This window comes from Panthera pardus, unplaced genomic scaffold (genome assembly GCF_024362965.1).
Source record: "Panthera pardus isolate Hobbes unplaced genomic scaffold, ASM2436296v1 HiC_scaffold_11, whole genome shotgun sequence".
Taxonomy (NCBI): Eukaryota; Metazoa; Chordata; class Mammalia; order Carnivora; family Felidae; genus Panthera; species Panthera pardus.
This window is the reverse complement of record NW_026526666.1, coordinates 73,192,599-73,214,969: the sequence shown is the minus strand read 5'-3', so window position 1 is coordinate 73,214,969 and position 22,371 is coordinate 73,192,599. Positions and strand designations below refer to the sequence as shown.

The 22,371-nt window shown below is 49.2% G+C and overlaps 1 long non-coding RNA gene across 2 annotated transcripts in view; it reads left to right on the top strand.

Annotated features, from left to right (window-relative positions):
• The window catches only part of LOC109254909 (uncharacterized), an 82,227-nt gene extending 60,161 nt beyond the window's left edge, over positions 1-22,066 (top strand). The window contains exons 3-4 of one of the 2 annotated variants that reach the window (XR_002075015.2): positions 13,003-13,072; positions 18,412-22,066. This is a non-coding gene — a long non-coding RNA (uncharacterized LOC109254909). Of the gene's footprint in view, positions 1-13,002; positions 13,081-18,411 lie in introns of both variants that reach the window. The other variant, XR_002075016.2, reaches the window with a different exon arrangement.
• The last annotated feature ends 305 nt before the right edge of the window (positions 22,067-22,371 follow it).

Below are 22,371 nucleotides of genomic sequence, written 5' to 3'. Positions count from 1 at the left end.
GGGGGACCTTGGGGTCTCGCCCAAGGAAAGGAAGCACTGCTTCCTGGTTTATGTTGAGATGGGAAAGACTTGCCCAAGAACAATGGCGTTTTCGTAAAACACCACTTTGTTCTGGTGAGACCAGGAGGGGGTTTCCTTCGGGACCTAGCCTGGTCCCATTGCCCTGGCCTGCCAACCACAACAGCCACATGTCATTCCCTCAGACCAGCCTTTCATCTGAGATACTTGCTCACGCACAGCCCTGACCTGCTTAACCCTTGAGACCCCACCCTGCCCAGGCAGCAGCATCTCAGGACTACAGATCCCAGGACAGGCCGGCCAGGGGAGTCTCCTGGGGGAACCAGTGGATGACATGACAGTCCCTGATGTCCCATTTGAAGGGTCTTCTGGAAAAGGGCTCAGATTTGTCCTGGGAGTTTCTCAGCTCAAAAAACCTTCATAGCCCCAGGGTCGGAAGGACACCCCTCTTCAGGTGGGGAAACTGAGGCAGAGAAAAGGAAGTGTGATCACTGAGGCCACACAGATTGTTAGTGGTAGAGCCAGGGCTAGAATGCAGGGCTCTGACTCTCAGGCCAGCACTCTTCCCACATACTGTTCTGCTCTAGAGGAGCGGAACAAAAGTTGGGGAAGGAAAGGGATTAAGTCTACACTGGACAGACAGACAAATCTACAGGGGCCCAGAATGTCTGGAGGGAGATTCGGAGGGAAAAGCATGTGTGATGTCGGGAGCTGGACTTCTTGATGTCACAGGCAGGAGGGGGTGACTCCTATAACCACTTCTGTGTTTTTCAGGCATGCATGGCTGTTCCTCTGTGAATCGCCAAATGAACCAATTGAGCGAAACAATCAAGTCTGTCCAGAGGAGGACATTAATGGGAAGTGAGTGGGCGTATAATTGTATAGTCAGAACAATAAGTTGGAAGAACTTTGCTTTTGCTTTTCTCCAACTGTTGTTTTCGCATGCTGCCTGGCATTAGAAGCTGGCTCAGGTAACCGGCGAAGTTTCTCATCCGAAGGAGGAGGTGGAGTGGTGGCGGTGACGGTGTTGGGGGTCCTGACGTGTTCATGGCGGTGGGGGTATTGCTGACAACTCTGTGGCGGCTACAGGAATGGCGGTGTAGGTGTCGGTGGCGCCATGGTTAGCAGTATTGGTCGTAATCAGGGTGACGGTGGTATTGTTTATAGTATGGTGGTAGTGACACCGGTGGGGAGGTGGGTTTTGCTGGTGTCCAGTTGAGCAGCGTTGATTGTAGCTATGGTAATGCTGGGAGCAGTAATGGAGTAGCAAATTGACAATCATCTTGGACGGTGGTGACAGTGATGATGGGGTTGGTATAAGGGTTGGTGTAGGAGTTGGTCAAGATGACTTCAGTGATGTTCTGTGTTGGCGGTGATGGTAGTGGCATGGGGGTCAGTGCTAGCGACGGCACCATTTTTGATGGCGTTGGGGACACCTTCCTGGCTCAGGTGGTGGGACCGACGGATGAAAGTGGTGGCGTGTGGGCGCTGGCAACAGTGGTGAATTTGCTAGTAGCCTTACTATCAGACTGATGGTAGTGGCGATAAAGGAGATGGTCACAGTGATACTGGCGGTCATAGGGACGCGGGGATTGTAACCAAGATGGTGGTGATCACACTGAGAGAGGGACGAGTTCAGGCAGAGACCCCGGTATTACAGGAGCTCTCTGGAGCTGACAGTGTGCTGGATGTGGAAAGCCTCACTACGTTGCCCCCAAACACTCCTTCCCATTTGCTGCCATCCTGGTGAGGATTAGTTCTCTGTGTAGGAGGAGATGGCTGCCTTTTGGGGGTCAGTGGGGATGATGCTGGAAATAACTCTGTCGCTAGGCAAGTAGACAGGGAGGGAGGCTCAGGACTGCTGAGCTGGAGAGCGCTCTAGGGGGCAGGTCAGCAGGAAACAGGCATCTGAGGGCATGCCCGTGGTGGGGGCCACATCGGGCTGGCATGGAGGCAGCCGTGGTGGCCGTGCAGGGGCTCACGTAGCTGGCAGAGCAAGGCCTATACTTCCTGCTGACTCAGCAGAGCAGGCTGGGACTGATTCTCCTGGACTAATGTGTCTTCTCCCCAGGATTAGCTCACTCAGCTCTGGCTGGGAAAGGGGGAGGGAGGCAGCCTCTCCCATCTCCCCAGGCTTAGGGGCCCTTGGGGAAGCTGTGGGCAGACGGTGAGGCCCCAACAGGGGGCTAGCAACAGACCCTGTGTGCCCTTGACCTCATTCCCAATGGGCCCCCACTCGGCTGGCAGGGAGCCAGGCTCCACAAACGTCAACGAATCTAACAGTCCTGTCCCTCCCCCTGAAACCCACTCCATATGGCTGGTTCACCCTGTGTTCCTGTCCCAGCTCTGCTATGAGAAAGGCAGCACAGCCTGGGAGTGGGGAGAGTAAGCTCTGGAGTCAGACCAGCTTGCCTCAATTTCCAAGTTCCCCCCACATTAACTGTGTGACTCTGGGCAGTCACTTCCCCTCTCTGTGTCTCAGGTCATCGTCTGTGAGACAGAGGCAATGGCTGTTGTGACATCAGATGCATTAAGGCAGATGAAATGCTTGAAGAGTTGGCATGGAGCGGGCATTCGGTTTGTTTGCTGAAATTACACTAACTTGAGTAACTTTAAGAGACTCTTAAGCTAAGTCTGTTTTCTCACCAGCAAAATTGGGGATAATCCTTAATGTACACACTTGATTGAGAATTGAAGGGGATGTAATGGGGGAAAAGGGTCCATACCAAATAGAACAGTAGTTGCTACTGTCCTTGCTGTTGCTAGTACAAGGGGTGCCCCAGCGTCCCTCTGGAGTAGGGGGCTCGTGTTACATAGGATTCTGGATCCCTGGAGCCATGCTGTCCAGGGACCCCAGGACCTGGTGCCAGCTCCTGCTGTCTCCTGACACTGGGCACAACCCTTCTCATGACGGGAGGGTGTGAAGAGATCGGCAGCCCCATGTCTAGCTTCTGCCCTTTCCTCTACCCCAACCCAGGACTCACGCCAAGGGTGGGGTGGAGAAAGGAAGAGAATGTTCTGGGAGAGTCTTCCCATACTGAGGCTTCTGTGGAATCTTTTCTCATACCTTTATTCTTACCTCTCTTTCTCTTCCTTCCCTTCCTCATTCTCTCATTCATTCATTTCCTCATTCATTCGTTCCTCTACAAGGCATGCAAGTCTCGGGGTCTGCCTTTGTCCCAGGGCAAAACTAGTTTAGGTTTTAATCAGGGCTTCGGTAAATAATTCTGAGATGGAGAGGGAGAGAGAAAGAGAAAGCATCAAATGAAAATTAAACTTTTTTTTAATTAAGGAAAACTATCAACAGTGGTGCTGTTTAGATAGCATAACATCAACACCTAAATAAAAGAACGACAGTATCACTTGTTTATCTTCTCAACTGTAAAAGAGATAAAAACGTACACGCTCACGGATTATTTTATTCTGTTTGTTTGGACCTCAGGTGCATGGAGCTGGTTACTCATACTCCTCTCTGCTAATTTAATTTCCTCCCTTCTTCCCAGATCCCTATTCTCATTCCTTACTCCCTTCCTCAATCCAGGAATCTACTCCAATATGTTTTTTTGTTTGTTTGTTTTTTGTTTTTTTTTGAAGAAACCTTTATGCCCAACTTGAGGCTTGAAGTCATGACCCGGAGATCACGAGTCACATGCTCTACCACTGAGCTAGCCAGGCACCCCTCCGATATGATTTCTAAAAAAATATGTCCTTCAAAGGGGCTTGTCTTTATAAAGTATGCATTTTGAGGGGTTAACCAAAAAAAAAAAAAAACCAAAAAAAACTATTGCACTATAAATGTTTCTGGTCCTACTCTTCTTAACACCGTGACTTTGAGGTCTGTCCATGTGACTGTATGCACATTGTTCTGTCCCTTCTGGCTACTGCAGAGTCTTCCATTGCAAACATCCAACATGCTCCACTCATTTCATTCCCGCACATGATAGACACACCCCGCCACAGCCTCATAGCCTCACTGCAAACATTACATACAAAGCCCTCAGTTCTGAGCCTGCCCCGAGCTCCCGTTCGGCAAAGTCAGCGATAATTACTGGCATGTCATTATGGCTTCTAGCAGTGCTTTAGGCAACATCATTTCTATAATATTTAATAATCAGTTGCACAAGTGCTTCTTTTTACCTCATCATGATGTGGCACAATTCACTCCCTCACATACCGCTGATGTTCTCCGTAATCCGTGTCCAGTACTGTGATATGTGTTAGGGGAGGTGGGGAGGCTGTGTTGGGTGCCTGGCCACGTGTCCCTCTTTCCCTGTACAATGGGAGGGCTGCATCTGAACCCCAGGGGCTCCCCATGCCTGTCTGGACAGCCATGTGATCCGTGTCCTCAAGGACTGAAGGGACGAATTTCACCAGGCCCGATGTCCTCAAGATGCTCACAGTCTAGGGAAACAGTTCAGGTCGGGTCAGGGGTGGGACACAAAGCAGTCAGCGATCAATTCCTTTCATAAAGGGAATGGACGAGAAACAAGAGCCAACGTTTGCTGAGTTCTTATTGTGTGCCGGGCACCATTCTCAGTGGTCAGGTAGCCACAAAACAACTGTAGCAATATATTACTACCTTTCCCATTCTTCAGGAAGGGAGACAGAGGTCCAGAGAGGTCAGTCACTTGCCTGCACTCGCACAGTTTATAAATGGGATACCCAAGAACTGAAGTCAAGTGCCCGGGTTCATAATCACAATGCTAGGACCTCCAAAAGATGAGGAAGGTGAGGAGGTCAGATGTGATTGCAGAAGACCTCACACGCCAGCCAAGTGGCAAGGAGGAAGGCCCAGGAGGCCCCACAGGAGAACCCAGGTGCCGTGAGGTGAGTGTGCAAGATCACGAGAGCGTGTGAGGGTATGTGTGTGGAAAGTGTCATATATGGGTGTGTATGAATGTGTGTGTGCACCAGTATGTGCACGTGGGTGTGCTTGAGAGCATGTGGGTGTGCCAGGTACACACATGTGTGCCACAGTGCAGGTCCCATTAGGACAGTGTGTGTGTGTGTGTGTGAGAGAGAGAGAGAGAGAGAGAGAGAGAGAGACTGTTGCAGGTAAGTGTGGGAATCTCTGGCTGTGCACGGGCTTCTGCATGTGGCCGGTGGGTGTAAATGTGGGCCTTGGCGTTCCTGCCACCACGGGGCCCCAGGGAAGCTGTCAGAGCCCATCAGCCTGGATTGGTGTGAAGAGCCTGGTCTCAGCCTCAGAAGCTGGATGGGCACACATCAAAGGCAGCCTGAGCCTCATACCAGTGGGGTGGAATAATTTAATGAGGGTCCAAGAGGGAGGCTGCCGTTGGTGAAGGGTAGGCAGGCGTGCCAGCTTGTGCCCAGGGCAGCTCCCATGCTCCACAGCCAAGCATCTGCGGTCTGCATATGTGTTGGGGAGGGGGGAGGCTGTGTTGGGTGCCTGGCCATGGTTCCCTCTTTCCCTGTATAATGGGAGAGGTGCATCTGAACCCCGGGGGCTCCCCATTCCTGTCTGGACAGCAATCTAGCCCCCAGGTATCCATGAAACTTCAGGAAAACAAGAACACCAAGTCAGGCATTTTCATCTCTAAGGCCCTTCTGGCGTTTCCATGAGATGGAGCATGAAGAATCATTCCTAGATCAACTATTCTAAGCCCCTCACCTTACAGAGAACTGTGTGTGTGTGTGTGTGTGTGTGTGTGTGTGTAGATGGATGTCCTTTGTGGGGAGAGAGAAATGTGGGGGATCCAATGTACTCAGTTTTTAATGTAAGATGTGGGTGGAAAAAGGAGGATTTGGGGTCAGGAGTAGGAAAGGGGGTGAGGATGAAGATTCATGTGAGGGCAGAGTGGCCCTTACCAGGAAACAGTTTCGTGATAGGCAAAGCAGAACGCTATCCTTGTCTCCAGGGTCTTGGGCAATACATACAGCTCTACTCTGTGCAATGATCATGGTGTGAGGGCTTTCTCCTAGGAGGCTTTTGTTACAAATGTCCTTCCATGGCAAGAACCTCCCTTGGGTCTTAGGCCCATCACACAGCCACGTTCAAACTCCTTAGCCCTCTATTCAAGGCTTCCTCCAAACTCTAGGATCTAGGTTCTAGACTTTAGGACCAAGGGCTGCGAATTCACAGTCTACCACCTGAAGCCAGCCTACAAAGGAGTTTTTGGTTTTTTTGTTTTTGTTTTTTGTTTTTGGCCGCCACAGATCGACAAATATTCTTGAGCATAAAGGCTTTGGCCACGGCATAGACTATGCTGTTAGACACAGGCCCCACTGGCCCCTATTCCTCACACCCACCCATTTCACTCATTTACACCACCTGCTTGGCACCTGAAAGCACTTGAATTTGGGACTCTTGAGCTTGTGCTCTTGGAGAGACAGGCTTGTGTATTTTATGTGTCACAATCCAGCACATAGTAGGTGCCTAATAAATGTTTGATAAATGGCTGACTCCAGTTTGCCTCATTTCTTGTATTTCCAGCCTACCCTCCAGCTCTCCACCTCAGCCCACACTTAAGCCGCTCTCTGTTCCCTGAAACACAATTTTCCCTCTGGAAAACTTCTTGGTGAACTCTGACTTGCCATTCAAGACCCAGGTCGAGTGGCCTCATCTCTGGTCCAAATTGAAAACTCTCTGCCCTGTTCTGTCACCATGTCCATCCGTCTCTGTGTTACAGTCCCGAACTCTGCGTTGTAAATGCTTATTTATTTTTGAGACAGAGAGAGAGAGGGAACATGAGGGGGAGGGGCAGAGAAAGGGGAGAGAGAGGATATGAAGCAGGCTCTGCTGACAGCAGAGAGCACAATGCAGGGCTTAAACCCACGAACCATGAGATCATGACCTGAGCAGAAGTTGGACGTTTAACCAACTGAGCCACCCAGGCGCCCTCAACCCCTTCGTTGTAATTATTTGTTCACGTGTCTCCAGCACAGAGCATCTGTTATTATAGAGCTGTGACAGTCGTCACTGTTTATGGGCTAGATTTTGAGATTAGTTTGTATTTGATACATACGTTGGGTTTCAGTCACTGAGAAAGACTTAAATGGACCATCTCAGAGTGTCATTCTGAAGCCTGAGTCAGACGGCTCACTAACTTTGGCAAATCCCATTAGCAGTTATGGGTGTTTTGCCCCCAGATCCTGGCACCCAGATCCTCATCTTTGGTGGGTGTGGGAAGAGGCCTTAGGACTCAGGGTCTGGCCCTTGGAGGGAGGAGAGTCCTCTATGTGGCTCCAGGCAGAAGACAAATACTAGCTCACAAGCCAGAACTAGTCCTGCCTCCAGCCCGGCCTGGCCACTCCTGGCCCCATGACTCGGCACTTTCTGGGGCTACCTGCTGGGTTTGGCCAAGGCGAGTTGCCTGGGCCTGTGGGAACCTGCTGGCAGAGCGCACTTCCCCGGGGCTGTGGAGTGTGATGCCAGGGCACACCCATGCAATGCCATGCTGGTTCCAGGGCTGCCCCTCCTAAAGGCTCCGTGTGTGGCTCCCGCCGAGGGTCCAGCCTTAGCTGTGCAGGGTTTCTGATCAGGGTCAACTGATCCCTTTTGCATCAGGATAGTGGGTACATGTGATCTGAGAGTGAGAGAGCGTGGGCGTGTGTAAGTGTGTAGGTGTGTGTAAGTAGATATGTCGGTGTCAGGATCATGTGAGAATGAATGTCCATGAATGTGCACTGTGTGCAGCTATATATGACAGGCGTGTGTGTGTGCGTGCACGCGATGAGTAGATGTGCAATGGCATGTGTGCAGACATACAAAACAAGAAAGATTACGTGTGGGGTGTGAATGACCATCCATGGGTGCAAGTGTATGTTTGCATTCGTGGGCTTGTGTGTAAGAGTCTGTGGGTAAGCTGTGTGGCATGTGGCTGCGTATACAGGTGACTCTGTGTGACAATGGACGCGTGAATTTCAGTCCTGATTCTGCAATGTCTTGAAAACTTAAATCAATCCCTTCCCCTCTCTCTTTCTGTAAAATGGAATGGCATAGACACAGTGATCTCTTAAGCTCCCTTCTAACTCTCATAGTCAGTGACTGGCTTAGGGGTTGAGCACAAGTGTGGGAAAGTTGTGTGTGCACTTGTGCAAGTGTGTGGATGTGTGAATGTGTGTACGTGCGTGCATGCAAGGGCATTGCTTTGAATTCCGATTCCACGCTGAACAGGTGTGTAGTTTCAGCTGAGCCCCTCCCCCTCTCTGGGCCTCAGTTTCCTCAGCTGCAGATAGAGCTCATGATTCCTATGAAACTATTCTGAGGACTGAGAAATATTGTTTGCAAAGTGCCTAGTTCAGCATCTGGCTCAGTTCCCTTTCTGAGAGGTATACGTGTGTGTGCATGTGCATATGTGGACATTCATGTGCACATGCTCGACTGTACAGGTTGGCCCAGAGAGCGGGGTAATTGCTCTAGATCACTCCAGAAACTGGGGTTTCTGATTTCTCTCTGCTAGGTACAGAGCCACCCAGGAGAGGTAGAACTGGGCAGTCAGTCTCCAGCTACCCGCCTGGGCTCACGTGGTCCGGAGGGCTCCCCACTGCCCCAGACTGCCTGTCACATGGGTGCAATGGCCTGGAAAGGAGGATTGGTGCGGGCAGGAGACAGGCTCCCAAATCCGCTTAGTGCCCACCCCACCAGCATATTAGAGACTAAAGAGATTCTTTTTCTTCTTAAGGGGTCAACTGCTAGCCTGGGATGGTGGCTGAACTGAGCACGAGACTTTGAGGTGTCAGAGCGGGGGCCAGGAGTAGACAAGACCCTGCCCTCAGAGAGTTCCCAGCCCAGTGGAGAAGTCAGACGGGGTCGGTGGCTTCCTGGCGTCTCTTCTCAGGGCAGGAAGGGGTCATGCCCTGCACCTGAAAAAGCGTTGGCTCAGGGGAGCAGGTTTTCTGGAAGGAAAGAGGCTTGAGGGCTTGGGAGAGGCTGGAGGGGATAAGGAGAGACTGGGACATTCCAGGCGGGAAGATGAGAGTGGACAGAAGTGTGAGGTACGAACAAGTACAGTGCACGCGCGCATGTGTGCGTGCCTGTGTGTGTGGTGCTCGGGGGAGGACCAGGGAGAGGATGGTACAGGGCCCTTGGCGAATATCAAATACAATCCTTCCACCTTCTCCGTGAGGAAACTGAAGTTAGAGAAGGGAAGGGAGGTGCCTCTGGACAGAGTGAGGTCATGACTGATTCCCAGCTTGAGTCTAGGGTCTGCCTCCAATTCCCGGGTTCTAAGAGGGACGTCAAGCTGAGCTGCAGGGGCCTTCTCTTACTGGCCTCATAGGGGTCGCAGTGAGCTGGGGCTGAGACTTAGCAGTGATGTCTGCCTTCAGGCCAATGGGAGGGTCTGGGGCTGGCTCTTAGGTTTCTGTCTAGAGGCCCCAAACAAACCCAGAGCAGCTGGTGACACCTGTACCTGATCCACCAGGGCAGGTCCCAGTGCCAGACACCCAGAGAAGATCCCCAGCTCTGGATCACATACACTGTCTGGGCTTCCAACCGCCATGCCAGAGAAAGCTCCAGCAATCTGACCTGGAGAAGACCACATCTGGACTCTAAATACCGAGAAAAGATCCCTGCGCTTGTACCAGATTCATCTGGATGGGCTTCCACTGCAAACCTAGAACAGCCTGAGTATATTCTTACAGCTTGATCCAGAACCTCAAGGAAGATCCTGACATCCAGTTGAGAACACCCAGAGAGGGTCCCAACATCCAAACTCTGAACACTGAGGAAAGATTCCAACACCTGGACCAGATCACACCTGGATTGGCTTCCAAGTCAGACTCGGATCCAGAACACCCTCATTGGATCCCTACAACTTGCCCCCAGAGCTGGTCCCAAAATGGAACAGACTCACACAGGCCTCCCCTCGCCCCTATCCATCCTTGGTTGAGCTCATCATGAGAGACCTCCCAAGGGGCAAGGCTTTTTTCCAGGGAAATCTGTGGTCCTGAGTCAGGACGCGTGGGTTGGAGAGGGGGGCGGGAGGCCAGCCCACGCCTTTCTCGGGAAGGCTTGGCTGGTGGGCTTGGCAGGTGGAGAGGGAGGGGGAGGGTGGTGCGCGGCGGCCCCCTCCAGCTGGGGCGGAAACTGGGCGCCCTGGAGGCCCTGCAGCTCCCGCGTCGGGCACCCCTAAACCGCCCTCGGGGCGCGGGGCCAGGAAATCTGGCGCCGGCCCTTGAAGCGGACCCAAGTCGAGCGGGGGCGGGGTGGCCGCTGGCACCGCGGCCGCGGAGCAACGTGATGGCGGGGCCCCGCCGCGGCCTCGGGTCCCCACCGGGACAAGGCTGCCTCTGTGCAGACGCAGCTGATCCCTGCTCTCGGGCGGCAAATCCCTTCCGGCTGACAGCCCTCGCCGGCTGGGGCCAGGAGGCGTGGGAACCGGGAGCAGGGCTGGGGGCTGGGGGCTGGGGGCGAGGTGGGCGTGGAGGAGGGGAGCGCTGGGGCGGGAGGCACCCCGTGGAGACCCGTCTGCTCCCAACGGTGTTATTTCAGCCCTCAACGTAGCAAGGGGTACTCCACTTCCCAGGTAGGGAACTTGAGGCTGAGGCAGGTTGAATCACTTAGACCCAAGTGGCACACAGCCCATTTCCTAGTTAAGACCAGCCTTCCGAATTAGGCCCCATGATAAACTATATATATATATGTATAATTGAGGGCTAGGTGGCATTATGAGTCCCATTCATAAATGAGGGAACTGAGGCTCAAAGCGCTGACGCCACCTGGCCAACGTTCTCAGACAGGCTGGGACTGGAGCCCGCCTCTGCCAACTTTGACCTGAGGCAGCGGGTGCATGCCGTCACACCTGCCACCAGGTAGTCATGGAATATCCAGGGGGAGGCCCTGGCAAGGTTTTAAGTCACCGGGTACATCTGGTCAAGGAGTTGTGTTGCCGGGTTCTTGAGAACCAGAGAAGGTCTGGAGTTCATCTCTTGGAGGCCAGATGTGGGGCTGGAGGGGCAGGGGTGGGGAGTGGGATACAGTGAGGGAGACAGGTGTGAGGGTGGAGGGGGCAGGTGGGCCTGAGAGCACACTGGCGGGGAAACAAACCAGGGGAAGGGTCCTGGATGCCCCTCTGCTCTGCCTCTAGCAGCTGGGGACCAAGCAGGAATCTCAGAGGCTAGAGAAAGGGTCATGGCGGGGGTGGTGCTCCAGACCAGCCTCACCCAGGCCTCTGGGAACAGGGTGGGGATTGTCCAGTGAATTCTTTGGAATGAAAAAGTGGCGCCTTCTCAGTGCTGGGGGAGCCTGGCTGGCTCCTGGGTTTTGTCTAGTTCCTTCCCGCCTCCCAGGATTGGGGCAGCTCAGGTTTTTTCTCCCCTTTCTTGACCAACGTTTGACCTAGACAGGCATTACGGGCGGGGAGGGCTGCTGAGGGAGAGGGGGGAGGATGACAGGGGCCTGAATGGGGGTTGGTGTCTGCTGAGTGTGCACGTGAGCCTCGGGGTGTGAATGCGACTGTGTGTATGCATAAGACGAATATCTCTGGATCACAGTCCTATTTGTGTGTGCCTTTGCACATGGGTCTACGTGCCTGGCAGTGTGGGCGTAGTGTATCTGCACGTGTCATTTGTGTCTGGGCACCTTTGCCTCATCGGGATCTGCGTTATCTCTCTGGCCTGGAGTTTATGGCTCTACTGATAACTGTGACTCTTTGTCTGTGTCTGGGTCTCTGCCTCCCTCCCGCCCCAACAGAGCCCTGAATGCCACTTTGCTGCCTGAGTGTGCAGAGGAATGTGGGGGGCCAGGGGAGAGGGGAGCACATGCCCTGGGCTGCAGGCCTGCTGGTTATGGAAAACTACTGAGGGCCCGGCAGGCCAAGCCGCCAGGAGCCAGGCTCATTTGCCCTTCTAGACTCCTCCCACCCCTTTCTCTGTGGGGCTGAGGACCTGCTGAGATGGGTCCTCCATCAAGTGGAGAGCACGGCCTCCCTCTCACCACTCCCACTTCCCAGATGGCTAGACAGGCCTCTGCTGCTCCCTGGGCCTCAGCGTCCCTGGGGGAATGAGAGGGGGTGGGATTATATGTCCTTTGAAGTCCTTCCCAGTTCTGACATTCTCTCCATTCTGTGAATGTTAAAGGGATTCAAAGAGAGCAATTTCACCTCCATTTCGGGGACCATGAGAACATAGGGCCTGTGCTGCTAGAGCAAGGAGAGCTCCTAACGATGATCTGGTCCTACCTCTTCATCTTGTGGATGGGAAAACTGGGGCCCAGGGCCAGAGCCAGGGGCCCAGACCCCTGTTACCTTCCAGAAGGGGAATGACCAAGTTGTCAGGCCTCCTGCTTCCCAGTCACTGGCCTTTCCCCCCTCACGGCTGCTTTCTGGTCCAGCCTGCTCTGCATGGAGGAAGAGGCATTTAGGATCGCTTGGGAGGAGGGCTTGAGCCAACAGGCACCAGGCAGCAAGAAGGCATGGGTTAGAGTGTAAAAGTGGGCAGGTGAGGTATACAGTCAGGAGGGCAGGCGGGTACCCATTGGGCACAGTGGGTGATAGGACTGGAAAGGTGTCTGAGCTCTATAGGAGGGTCCTCGGAGGCTGGGGAGAAGGGCGTGGACTTCATCCTAGAAGTGTCTCTGGCAAAAAGACAGGTTGAGGGGGCACCTGGGTGGTTCAATTGGTTGAGCGTCTGATTCTTGATTTCAGCTCAGGTCTCGATCTCAGGGTCATGAGTTCAAGCCTGTGCTGGGCATGAAGCCTACTTAAAAAAAAAAAAAGGCAAATTGGCAGCATAGCAGAATGGTTAAGGGCTGATGCTCTGTGGTCAGGTCAAATCATCTGTATTCTAATCCTAGTTTCAAGACGTTAGCAACTATAATTATATAACCAAAAGGGGTTGCTTAAACTCTCTATACCTCACTTTTCTCATCTTTGACATGGAGATAATAATAGTACTTCCCTCATATAGTTGTTGTGAGGAATTCATGAATAAGTGATAATATAGGTAAAGCCCTCAATGCCTGACACGTAGTAAGGCTCAATCATGGTTCTGATGATGCTGACGATGTAATCTATATTTCAGTCTAGGCTGGAGGGAGCGAGTGAAAGCAAGGAGACCAGTGGGGAGCCCATGGATGCCATGTGGATGGGAGGTATGAAGGTGTGTGATGATATCCCCTGAGTGGATAAGGGAAGGGGGCGGAGTGCTCAAAAGGTCTGGGGTGTTGCCGGAAGGTGGGCAGAACTCTCCCACTGAGTGGCTGTGGGGTGTGAGTGGGAGGCAGACTTTGAGAACGGCTTCACCAGTCATGGAAGATGTGCTAGGGTCCGTGTCAGGGTTTGGAGAGGAGGGATGGATTCCAGAAGTACTTGTGAGGTGACTGACAAGGACCTGGGTGGTGGTGGGAGAGGGGATGGCAGTCTGGGCTGAGCACCCATGGGCAGACAACAGACGGGGACTGGGGTTGAGTGTGGGGTGGGCCTCTACAGGACTTGTTATCAGGCTCAGAGCTCAGGAGCCAGGTCTGGGCTGGTGATGGGAGTGAGAGCCATTCGATAGGCCCATGGTGTGGGCAAGGTCAACAAGGCAGGCTAGAGATAGAGGGAAGGGCCTTGGGAGCCAGGAGCCCCTTCTGAGAAGCAGAACCTTAGAGAAGCAACAGCCAGCAGACTGAGGAAACCCCAGTCAGCCACGGTCAGAGGGGGCGAGGGAAGAGTGTGTTTCAAGGAGGAAGGCACAACCATGAGGGTCCCTTGCTGGGAAAACTGGGAGGGATTTGGGAAGAAGAGACAGAGCTAGAGAGAAAGTGCAGAGCCGTGGCTTTTGGCCATGAGGAGGCCACCAGTGACCTTTGTAGAGTCCAGGCTGGAGAACAGGGGGCAAAACCCAAGCTATGAGGAGGTGGGGGATTAGTGAGCGGAATTGGGGGAGTGGAGACAGAGGTTGGGGGTCCCATCTGCCTGGAAGCTTGGCTGAGGTGAAGGGGGAACAACAGATGGCCTCCAGGCCGGAAGGTTCTAAGACTCAGGGTGAAGGGGAGACAGGAGTTACCTCCTTACTTTTCAGGTGGAGGAACTGAGTCTTAGGAGCGTTCCAGAGCTTGTGCAAAGTAACAAGAAATTAATGTGGAGGACAGCCTGAGATCTCTGACTCTTTATGTGGTAGTTTTTAAAATAGACACTTGAAACAGCATAACACACACACACACACACACACACACACATACACACAAGTGCAAGGGAAAAATGTAAAAATCACCTATAATTCCACCACTCAGAGACAAGCATTTTTCCCATTGTGTGTTATGCCCTTCCACTTTTTTCTCTGCTGATATACATAAATACATACTAGGATCATGTACCTGCAGTTCTGAAGATCCCTTGTCTCATCTAGCAATATGCTTTTCCATAGTAATATATATTCCTTGAGAATTTTTTTTCTTTGTTCACAGTCTACTGAGGGAGACCAGACTCACGGACAGGATCCTATAGCAAGCAATCTAGAGCAGATTAACGAGGCAGTGCCTTTTCAGGGTGTCTGGGGGCCATGGCTGGAATGTTGGGGGTTGGGAGTGCAGTGGGATGGCTCATGGGGTCCTGGATTAGTCATTGGTTCACTGGGTAAACTATTTGTCCTCTCTGGGCCTCAGAATCCCAGAATCTCAGACAAGTCTCTTGAGGCCAGCTGCCACCACTTGTAAAGTGGTGGAGGGAGAGACATAGAAAATGAAACTGCTGTTACCGTCGTACTTCTGCAGGTCATTAAACCAATTGAGCCTCCGTTTCTTCATCTGAAAAGTGGGAATCATGTTTACCTACTCTGGCTGTAAGGAGTCTGGTGAGAATCAAATTAGGTTAACTATTAAAATGCCTAAGAATAACTAATATTTGGGCAATGTTGTGCTGTTTACCACATTATTTCACTTACCATTCCAGCAACCCTATGAAGCAGGAACTATTTTTGTACCGTTTTTTTTTAGCCGAGGAACCAGGACTTGGAGAGATGAGGTTACTTGTTCAAGGTCATAGGAAGTAACTGGTAGAGTTGAGATTCAAGCCCAGGTCTCCCTGTTACCATGGATCTTTGTATCTGGATCCATGGATCTGTACTGCACTGTTCTGACATGGGGCGTGCAGGCCTGAGGAGAAGGAGAAAGACTGGCCACCATTTGGTTTAACTGCTGTTGGCCAAGGCACCGCCATCTGTGGGGAGTGGTCGCCCTCTGGTGTTCTAAATGTGACATGTCTGGACAGACGAGAACTAGCAATCTGCCTGTCCCAGAAGAGAAGTGGGGTAGGAGGAGCTCCCAATAACCCCAACTCATCCTTTCAGAGTTTGGGGGTTCAGGGAGAGTTAGGACACATCTCACCTGACAGTTCACTGGGCGCAAACCTGGGCCGCAGACAGCACTGGGTAGAAACTTTGAAGGAAGAGGCACAACACTTGGTTGTATTTTGGTGGTAGCACTTGCCACACTTGGAAATACTGCTTTGACCCTTTTATCAGGTGACTCTGAAAATTCCAGTTTTGACTAGGACCTTGAGAAAAAAGGGCTCTGCAGTTGATCTGCCAGCTGCCCTGCCACTCCAGCGATTTGACTAGCAGATATGATGGTGCCCAAAGTGTCTATGGAGAATGAGGACATTGGAGTCTTTGGTAAGCTCCAATAGACAGTCTTGGGCCGACTTCTAGGTTTTTTTTTTTTTTTTAAGTTTATTTATTCATTCATTTTGAGAGAGGAAACATGAGTGGGGGAGGCACAGAGAGAGGGGGAGAGAGAGAGAATCCCAAGCAGGCTCTGCACTGTCAGTTCAGAGCCTGATGTAGGGCTCGAACTCAAGAAACCGTGAGATCGTGACCTGAGCTGAAACCAAGAGTCAGACGCTTAACCAACTGAGCCACCCAGGTTCCCCCAGACTGCTGAGTTTTAAAGCAGGGCCAGAGAAATCCTCTTTATTTGAAAAAATATCTCCGGGGCACTTGGGTGGCTCAGTGGGTTAAGTGTCCAACTTTAGCTCAGGTCATGATCCCACGGTTCGTGGGTTCAAGCCCTGTGTTGGGCTCTGTGTTGACAGCTCAAAGCCTGGATCCTGCTTCGGATTCTGTCTCTCTCTCTCTCTCTGTCTCTCTCTGCCCCTCCGCTGCTTGCACTCTGTCTGTCTCTCTCTCTCAAAAATAAACAAACATTAAAAAAAAAATAAAAATAATAAAAGTTTAAAAAAAAAAGAAAAGAAAAATATCTCCTGGTTTGCTTCTGAGCCTTGGTAGAGACTAGATGCCCAACCATGTGACACCAAGAGACTTTGTGATCATAACTGCCTGTCATGAGCTGGTATTATTGGATCACTATGGATTCACTGAGGCATGAGGCTGGGTGGACACAGCAGCAATGCCTGTATGACAAAAGTAGTCATTCGAAAGTCATGAATAAATTATAAGAACAAGTGTGTCAGACTCCCACGTCATTTCCTCATGCAATTCACTCTATGGCTTCGCCAAGTAGTCCCTATGACCAACTGATGGAGGATGAATAGATCTGAGCTTGGTTCACAGATAGTTGAGTGTGGTTTGCTGCTGCTAGAGAGGACTGTTCCTGAGGATAGACCCTGTTAGTGATGGTCCTGAAAGACATGAGTGAAGGAAAAGGTTCCCAATGAGTCAGTCCACTTGGTCATGGATTCCCTATCAAGGGAGAAATGGTCCGAGATACCTATACATATTAATTCCCCATTCCATGATGAACGGCTCTGCCAATTGGTCAATGGCCAAGAAGGAACAAAGACTGAGAGTCTTGGGGGAAGAGTTATGTTAATGGGCTTATGGGAGTGGGCACAAAGCATGCAGATCTGTGACTTACATTAATGTCTAGAAGAGAGCAGTCACTTAGGACACTTAAAAAAAGCACACATGCCACCTTGGTCTCTCTCCTTGGCCATCCTAGAACTTGCTCAGTGAGTCCAAAGATAATGGCCATGGTGGCATGGATGAAAATTCTGCATGGGATCAGCTACATTCACTCCCTGTCACTAAGAATGACTTAATGCTTGAACTTCTAATATCAAAGAATGATGCACAGCCCATGATATGGTACCGTTCTTCAGAGACACCTTCCAGCAAGTAGCTGGCACACATTGGATGCCTTATACCTTGGATGAGCCCACAATTTCTTCTTGCTAGAATTGATAATTTGATAGATTTTCATTCTCTGACGCATCACCTTCAACAGCACCATTACCTGAAGTCTTACAGAATGCCTGTCCATTGTCATGGCATATCTCATATATTGTCTCAAGTCAAGGGACCTGTTTCATGGCAAAGAACATTAGACAATGAACTGATCGCTACATGAGTCACTCATGCATCACTCATATGCAAGAAGTAGATATCTTCATATCGCAAAGTAGCCTGCCTGATGTAACAGTGAAACAACTAAGTGCAAGCTCCGCTAAAGCCCCAGCTTGGGGGCAGTATCTTACGGGTATTTGTGTGTGTGTGTGTGTGTGTGTGTGTGTGTTGTATATGTGCTGAATCAATGGCTGTGTCCCTAAATCAGGAGAATATCCAGGTCCACAAACAAAGGGATAGAATTGGGATTGGCTCTCTCATTGTCAATCCTGGCAGCCTGCTTAAGAAATTTGTGCTTATCATTTCTGCAGATGGAGGCTCTACCAGGCATCCTGGTTTCTGGTTATGGCGGGAAAACACTTTCTCTAGAGGACACAGTAAATTTTTTGTTGTCTTTGACGCTGTGACTCCTACTTAGCGGTTTTAGTTTCCTCATGCTGGTGGACCAATGGTGAAGAAAAGAGATCCCAAATAGGCAGTGGTAATTGCCCTGATTCACATTAGGACTTAGGGCTGTTAGTACACAATAGGGGAGGGAGCAATATATCTGGATGCCAGGAGATTCATGGGGGTATCTCTTGGTGCTTCAGTGCCCAGTGATAACCATGAATGGGCAATTGCAACAACCATGGCCTAAAAAAACCACAGCAACTAAGGGCTAAGACCCACTGGGGATGAAGCTCTGGGTCACCCCTCTAGGCAAGGAACTGAGACCAACCGAAGTGCTAGTTGAAAGTGAAGGAAATCCAGCATGGAGTGTGGAGGAGAATGGTGACGAACATCAATTATAGCCTCAGGATCAGTCACAGGATCAGCCACAGCTTCAGTCGTGTGGACTGGATCTTGGGTTGTTAAGCCTATTTAAGTCATTGTAGGATATTGCAACTGGCCATTATCCTGAAGCATTGAGCTTGCACTTCTTCTCTTAGGTAAGAGGGCTTCTTGTTGTCGTATGTGTTGCAAATCTCATAAGAGGGTGTGAATAGACATGAGTGATGCAAGATGTGCACATAAGCCCAATGTATGTGCCTTCCTAGATTTGCTCATGTGCCCTTCCTAGGCCCTAACCACTTACTCGATGGTGACACTTGTCCCCTCTTGCCATGCCTCATCTCCTGACACTTGCAACTCTCTGGCCTCTTTTAGGCTTTCTCTTGCTGTCTGTTCCATCACTTGATCTGGGGGAAGGCTGCTACTGGCATGACACGAAGACAGTCAGGCAGCCCTATGGAGAGACCTAGGTGGTGAGGAACTGAGTTCTTCTGCCAAAAGCCATGTGAAGGCACCACTGGAAGCCATCCTCTGGTTCCAGTCAAGCTTTCAGATAACTGCAGCTTTCCTTGACATCTTGACTACAACCCGGAGAGACTGTGAGCCAGAGCCACCAGTAAGAAGCTCCAGAATGCAGGACCCACAGCAACCGAGATAGTGTTTGTCATTTTAAGCCAAAGTTTTGGTGGAATTTGTTTTTCAGCAGTAGATAACAAATCGGTATCTTTATGATATCTCCAATGATTCTTGATCTTGGTGTTAGTATTATTATTCCCATCTGAAAAATGGGGATAAAAATTGTGTCTCACTCATAGAGCTGTTTGTGAGGATGTAAAATGCTCAGAATGGTGCCAAGAACAGAGTGGGGATTCAATGGATATTAATAGTAGTAGGGTTAGTAGTAATCTCAAGATTCAAAATCCCAGCAAAGAGAATCTGATCAGCCTGGCTTGGGTTATGTGCCCTCTTCTTGGGCAAGGAAGCACAGGGCGCTTTGATTGAAAGCCCACTGAGTCTATATTTACTCAAAGGAAATGAAGATGTTGCTGACAGATGAAGGGGCAAAGGTTGCTAGGCAAGCGAAAGCAACATAGGTTACAAAGGGTGTGTGTACTTTGAAGGTTCCTTATACATAAAGCCAAATTGCTTTCCAAACATGTATCAATATCCGCTCCTGCCAACAGCAGGAGAGCCTCCTTCTCTCTCCATCTTTGCTAACATTGCTATTATCCTGAAGAAAAAAAGAGCCAGTTTAATGACTCTTATTGTTGCTTAAGTCTACACTTCTTTACTAGTGAAGTTGAACATGTTTCCATGTTTCAATGGCCATTTGTATAACCTGTCTGGTGAATTAAGGAACACTCATCTAAAAAGTGCAATTTAGAATTATTTTTATAGATTTATGGGAATTATGTATGTGTTAATAGTATCTAGTTAGTTTTTTAAACTTTTTGCTGACAGTGTTACATTTTCAACAATGGAAATCGATCAAGCTTTTTATTTGTTCTATTCTTTTACGCTTGGAAAGTCTATCACGTTCCAGAAGTTAGAGAACTATCTATCTACCTGTATTCTTTTGGTGAATGGTTATTTTATTATTTTCATTTGATTTGAATTTATGATTTTGACATATGGTATGCAATGTGGGTCTTAAAACCAGATTATTTTATTTTATTTTTTTGTGGACTTATATGTTTTAATGTCTGCTGCCCTTCTCCCACCTTCACAAGTGGAAGGGTTTGGAAGATTACCACTCAAATGTATGTTCCCAAAGTTCTCTATGTTCGAGTTCCCACTCTGAAGCTTCACAACAACCAAAGTGAGCACAGAGTGGACAGTGGGGTGTGTGTTTAAGGCCACAGAGTTTTGAGTCCTCTGGGGAGTGGCAATAAGGTACAGGGGTTCTTCATGGAAATGGGAAAGAAATAGTGATGGGGGGCTGAGGAAAAGGCATCTCCTTCTTGAAATCCTGGTGTGGAGGCCCAAGGTTTCTTGACTCCAGCTACCAATGCTGACAACTCCTTCAAAGAGAAGAACGCATCAGCCCCTTTGCCATGTGCTGTCATGGGAGGGGCTGATTTTGCTGGCAGTCTTGGAGGGTGGGTGATAACCTGTAAGTTTAGCTGAAAGATAAACACCAGCTTCAACTTACACCTGAAAGCCCAGAAAGCAAAGGAGTGGTCATTATTTACCACCCATTTGCCACTGGCCCTCCAGAACAAAAACTCGTGTGATTTTCACCTTCTGCTGGATTGCCACTGCATAGGAGTCCCCCACTCACACCCAAATTGCAGTCTATTTAAGAGGATGGTAGCTAAGAGGAGAGGGACAAAGCTGAACAGTTACAACAGGTGGGTGCTCTCGAGGCTAAGGTGCAGTGAAAGAGAGAATCGTAACAAAAGACCAGCCAGAACTCCTAAGATGATGCAACTGAACCTGAAAAAGGCTTTCCAAAACTGTAGGACAGGATTTCTGAATTTAGAGACTTGGTAGGTTGGTTAAAAAGTATGGTTGGAACTGAGAACTGAATTACCATTCTGATTGTTTTAAAAAAAAATCTTATAATCCAGTATAAAAATACAAAAGAAACAGAAATCTTGAGTGGAAAAAAGTAGTTGACTCAAATGATAGATCTAGGAGGCTGAGCATGCTAATAATAGGAATTACAGAGGGTAAAAAAGGGAAAATAGATGGAGAAGTAATAATTAAAGCATGAATAGAAAAATGCAGCTTTGTCCAGTTAAGTGTGGGCTAAATTTACCATTGAAAAGCCCACGCTAATTCCAGTTCTTTGGCCTACATGTGACAAACACACATGAGTGTATATAATTAAAAGAAAAAAAAAAAAAAGAGGGATTATAGATGAAAACTTCCTGGAGCAAAAGAAAGGTGAGCCTTCAGATTGAAAGAGCTCAAATAATCCAAGGTACCATTTTTAAAAAAGGCAAAAAGTCACTTCCATGGAAGTTTCTAAACTTCGAAGATAAAGAGAAAATCTTATAAACAGAACAGGTTACCTCCAGAGGGGAAAAAAGAATCTGACTAATGTTGGCTATTTCATTGACAACAATGAGGGATAAAAGAGAGTTGGTCAATGTCTACAGACTACTGAGCACAACAGATTGTGTGATCCAATAATCCTAAATCCAGCAAGGGCATAACTCAATTGACAGCACAAAAGAAAAACATATGAAGATTCAGAGAAACTACCACACATGGACTCCACCTAAGAAAAATATTTTATCAAATGGAAAATCGAATTACAATAGAGATTCTCAAGATTAAAGAAGCTGTCTAGTACAGGAAATGGGGGTGAGCAACAAATCTGACAACATACATAATTAAAATTGAATGGACGATATAACATGCCTGGGAATCTCAAATATTACTTGTGAAAGATTCTTGAAACAGAAGACACATGATTAGGCAAAACCCACAATAGACTGTATTCTTAGAAATCATCTTTACTACCTTGTGATTCTGCTTACTATTAGATCAGAATGGGAATAAAATGTATGCAATCAGATACGAGAATGAATGTGGGATGGCAAGACCTACAATAAAAGCAAATGTCTTTGAGGAAGCCTGGCTGGCTCAGTTGGAAGAGTGTGTGACTCTTGATGTCAGGGTCATCAGTTTGAGCCCCACATTGGGTGTAGAGATTACTTTAAAAAATAGATAAATAAACTTAAAAAAAAAGTTCAAATGTCTTTGTATAAAAGTCAAATATAGAACAACCAGACAGAAGATAAAGCAATAGAGGACTTCATAATAACCTAACTGGATCTAACAGGCATATATACAACACTCTACCCAACAAGAGTATACGCATTCTTCACAAGTGCACTTGGTGTATTTTCCAGGACAGACCATATTTTTGGGCCACAAATTGAGTCTCGATGGATTTTAAAAGATAGATATCATAGAAAGTGTCTTCTCTGACCATGATAAGATGAACATTGATTCTTGATCTCAGCTCAGGTCTTCATCTCAGGGTCATGAGTTCAGCCTCATGTTGAGCCTACTTAAAAAAAAAAATAACAGGGGGCACCTGGGTGGCTCAGTCGGTTAAGCGTCCGATTTCGGCTCAGGTCACGATCTCACAGTTCGTGAGTTCAAGCCCCACGTCGGGCTCTGTGCTGACAGCTCAAAGCCTGGAGCCTGTTTCAGATTCTGTGTCTCCCTGTCTCTCTGACCCTCCCCCGTTCATGCTCTGTCTCTCTCTGTCTCAAAAATAAATAAACGTTAAAAAAAAAAACGGAAGTAAAACTTCGAAATTCACAACTTTGTGGAAATTAAACAGCACACGCTTAAAGAACCAACAGAGCAAAAGAA